Source organism: Palaemon carinicauda, chromosome 23, assembly GCF_036898095.1.
Source record: "Palaemon carinicauda isolate YSFRI2023 chromosome 23, ASM3689809v2, whole genome shotgun sequence".
In the NCBI taxonomy this organism is placed as follows: Eukaryota; Metazoa; Arthropoda; class Malacostraca; order Decapoda; family Palaemonidae; genus Palaemon; species Palaemon carinicauda.
The window spans coordinates 54,962,490-54,967,489 of record NC_090747.1 but is presented as its reverse complement, the minus strand read 5'-3'; positions in this window follow the sequence as shown (position 1 = coordinate 54,967,489).

Here is a 5,000-nt window from a genome sequence, read left to right as displayed (position 1 = left end):
CATAAACAACAATATAGCACATCGCTTGATGCTCCAATCGCTTCGGTGAAGACTTCAAAGTTAGACTGCAATGGGCATCAGGAAGCGAACTGATCATTAATTTCGTTAATTACTGTTTGTGATATGGAGAGTGTTATGTTATGATTATGCCACAAGAATACTTTAAGGTCAAATGACGATCCAAACATTTTTATTCAGGTCAGATGGCAACCCAGTCAATGGTTCGGGAACGAACAAAATTTTATGCTGACTTATATAGACTAGAACCGGAATAATATGCTAACACGATAAATTGATTACATAAGTCATCTGATCATGTGGAACTAAGATAAAAAAGGTAAAAATTACTTGTTAATTTTGTCGAACATTGCCTTGGGAATTATTTATTATCAGTAACACCTTTTTTTTTTAAGTGGAATCAACCAATTTTTTGTTATGAACAGAACATCAAAATTTCCCGCAACGAATCATTCCCACATTAAAGAAACCAATGGAGGAAATGAAAGTGACCATCGCCTCGAGAACAGAAAACCGACACCTAATAGCTGATTACAAAGCTCTGTCGACCGTAACACATCTTACTACCACTTAGGTCAGGCAGCTTCTCAATCTACTTGGTGGTCACCCATCAACACCCTATGGTTGTTATTCTGTTTTCATTTCACTATGATTCTGGGAATCTACGTTAAACTTGATGAATTTAGTTCTCTCTCTCTCTCTCTCTCTCTCTCTCTCTCTCTCTCTCTCTCTCTCTCTCTCTCTCTCTCTCTCTCTAAAACACACATCCAGTTTATCATCGTGTATCTTCAAACATTTCCACCATTGGTCGTCTAACTTCGATGGTTCAGTAACAGGAGTTAATGGTGATTGGGAAGTCACTTGAAGAGCCATCGGGATTTTAGGGTAGAGATCTATACTCGAGTTTTGGTTTGTTTCATTCTATTATTCTTGGTTACACCACATTGACGAGGGCAAATAAAGTTACAGGAAAATATGACTGCTTGTCAAAGTGGTGTAGCTGTCCTTTGTTCGTCTTACCCTATTTTGGTATGGTGGTTGTAGTCGTTCTGGTTAGATGCCAGTAGTTTTTCTCCGTGAGACGGATAAAACCATTATGCTCTCACATCTACGGCTAAACTCCGTTGTTGAGCAGGATTGATTGATTGATTGATTTAAAGTTTTCAGGCATCCTGGAACGACAGGGGCGGACATCTTCTCTAATCTCAGATATGCGAAAGGAGAAAGATGGTAAGAGTGGAATTCAATAAGTCAAGTAGTATAGGAATTAGGGAATATTTTTGCTGTTGAGTCTTTTTTATTTTACTTATTTTTAGTTCACTAATGAATGCCTTAAACAATTGCTCCATTTTGAAACTCACAGGTCATGTTGATTTTATTTCTATATTGATCTCATTACTTTTGTTAAAAAAAATAGCTTAGTCAATGAATTAAATATCCATGGAAATGGCCATATTATCAATATCAATTTCACTATCACTATCACTACAATTATAACTATAATTATAATTACAATTATAGTATATTATGCTATATTACATTATATTATATTATATTATATATTATATTATATTATATTATATTATATTATGCAATTACAATTATAGTCAGAATAATTATAATAATTATAATTACTATAATTACTATAATTATAATTATAATCATAATCATAATCATAATCATAATCGTAATTATAATCATAATTGTAATTATAATTATAATTATAATTAAAATTATAATTATTATAATAATAATTATTATTATTATTATTTATTAGTATTTATTTATTTTACTATTATTGTTATTATTATTACCATTATTATTATTATTATTAATATTATTATTATTATTATTATTATTATTATTATTATTATTATTATTATTATTATTATTATTATTATTATTATTACTATTATCATTACTATAATTATTATTATTAGCTAAGACATCACACTACATAGAAAAGCTGGGTGTTATATATATATATATATATATATATATATATATATATATATATATATATATATATATATATATATATATATATATATAAATGTATATGTACACTGTATGTATATGTGTATGTACATATAATGAGAGATGAATACCTATATACAAACAATATGCTTCAAAATATTATGAAATATGTTTTTCTCACATTTACGGTCAATTTATTCGATAGTAACCATTTTTTTAACATTATTCAAGTTAGCATTTAAAGAATTACAAAGAGAACAAATATTTTTATGACAAAGATGGAGCGTGGTGTCATCGGCAAAAAGTATGGAGTTTAATCTCCCAACTGAGCGAGGCAAATCATTAATATAGATGAGGAAAAATAACGGTCCTAAGACTGATCCCTGGGGAACACATATTTTGACATCCATAATATCTGAAAGATGACCATCGAGGGTGACAAATTGTTTTCGATTTGTTAGGTAGGATTAGAGTAAGAGTAGTGCATTGCCTCGTATACCATAATATTCCAGCTTTTGAAGTAGTATATCATGAGACACAGTATCAAAGGCTTTGCTCAAAAAAAAAAAAAAAAAAAAAAAAAAAAAAAACTACGGTATTCATTATTATTCATAGCATTATAGATATTTTCAAGAAGGTCATGGTTGGCATCACTAGTACTTACGCCTCGTAAGAACCCATATTGACATGTAGAGAAGATGTTACAACCATTGAAGAAAAAGTAAAGTCTTCTATACAATAGTTTTTCAAATATTTCATTCATCGGTGTTTGTGTAGGCAAAGGGAAAGAACCGTAACCAGAGAGAAGGATCCAATGTAGTACTGTCTAACCAGTCATACGGCCACATAACTCTATAGCGGTAGTGTCTCAACAGGCGGCTGGTGCCCTGACCAACCTACTACCTCTAGAATTTTTCCGTTTCGAATCAGTTTTCTGAGTGAGCTACTCTTTATTTCTGCCTGGCCTTAGTGACGACTTGATCAAGTCTCAAGATGTTTTGGCATCTCTACGGAGTTGGTCAAAAGTACTCTCAAAATAGTTTCTCTTTGCCTTGCGTGTTAATGTTGTTGTACTGTTGGCTACTATAATTACCCCTTTTCATTCTTCGGTACTGATTATGTTTAATATTAATTTATTTAAGAATTCCTTTGGAAATCTAGCCATTCATCAATCTTTTAACACTAACAAATTTTGTTTTTAGGGGAAAACAGTCATTGAAGAAACTGTCAATCTTGTCACTGAAAGAGGACACACCTACGTTAGGATTGATTTAAAATTTTAGTTCCGTAAGTTTTCTATCATTTATTTCGCTCATGTCTCTAAATTGAATGCATGTTTTATCATTCATCTTGCTTAGTGCAGGCAATGAAAGGCTACAGAAAATTGGGAAATGATTATTGATATCAGCTAGAAATATCCAGAGTTACTAACGAGGTTATTACTGGCCGAAATGTGATCGATACAGGAAATGGAGTCATTTGACCCGATCCTGGTAGGCCTAGTTATTGATGGTTTGTATTCTAAACACCGAACTGTGTTGATCAGTCTCCGTGTGGTCTCGCTTTCCCCTTCCCTTATTAGGCAGATGTTAAGATCCCCACTGACAACAGTATTCCCAGAGGAGATACCTGAACTTCTTAGCACCGCCTCCCGCGAGTCCAAAAACATATTTTCGTCACCTCCTGAACGTCTATATATACTAGAAGTAACAGCAGAATGAGAGGAATTAGGAATAGAAACTGTTGCCCCGGCACTTTAAAAATTATTTGTAGATATGCTCATCTCATCGAGAGGTTTAAACAAAAGTGTCTTAAAAAAATACTCACACCACCACCCCTCCGGCCCTCACGATAATTATGAAAAACATTATACCCTGGAAGTGAATTCATTCAATGAGTTTCTTGCTTAAGGTCCAGTCACACATGCATGTTCTCACCCGGTATGTCCTCCCGTATGCCCATACGCGGCCAAACGTGCGTTTTAACCACGCCCACACAGGTATTGAATTGTGCCGCACAACGTTGCACCTACGTTGCACCTACGCACGTCAGTATGACGTTAGTACTGCGTTAGTGTGACGTAGTGCGTGAGTGGCAGCCGTTGTGCGTTGTACTTACGTTGTGCATACGTTATGTGGACCTACTGTATGGACATACTTCCAGGTAGTACGTGAAGGGTCACGCAAGCATAACGTCTTTACTAGGTATGGTGACGTAGGTGGTACGTCAAGTGCCGTCAGAGCTACGTCAGAGCTACGTCAGAGCTACATAAGAGCTACGTCAGAGCAGCGTCAGAGCTACGTCAGACTTTCGTCAGAGGTATATCAGCGCGAGGTTGGTGCCAGGCATGCCTCCTCTATACTCCCAGGTATAAAAAGGGTGCTGGGCGGTACCTGACAGTCATTCACCATCCAACTACTATTTTTAAAATATTTTATTTTTCCTTATTTCCTTTCCGCACTGGGCTATTTTCCCTGTTGGGGCCCCTGGGCTTATAGCATCCTGCTTTTCCAACTAGGGTTGTAGCTTAGCATTTAATAATAATAATAATAATAATAATAATAACCGAAATCGAATGGTTATTATCGGGATGAAGTTTCACACTTGCTCTGGTTTTACTATATTTGGTAGCTCCTTTGTTTCTTCGTGTTTTAGGGTTTTTTTATGCATGTTTAGGCCAGCCGTACGGCTCTCTCTGTCACACTGAAGCCACGTTGCCGCGCCGCTGCCTTAACGCTACCTGGCGGTGGCGTGGGTTGGCGTGTTTGGCGGAGAAACAGCCACAATACGTGAAGATGGCGTTGGGCTTCCTTAGCACTGACGTTATACATTACGTATGTTCACGTATGTTCCGGTTGCCCCTAGGTTGGCCTCCCGTGCGCCCAACGTATAGTCAAGTACAATCACGGATACGTGACGACCCACGTATATTGTGAGCTGCCCACAATATACGTGGCCCTCGCCGTACCGCCAGGTATCCACGAGGTACCGTTCATACGGCAAGG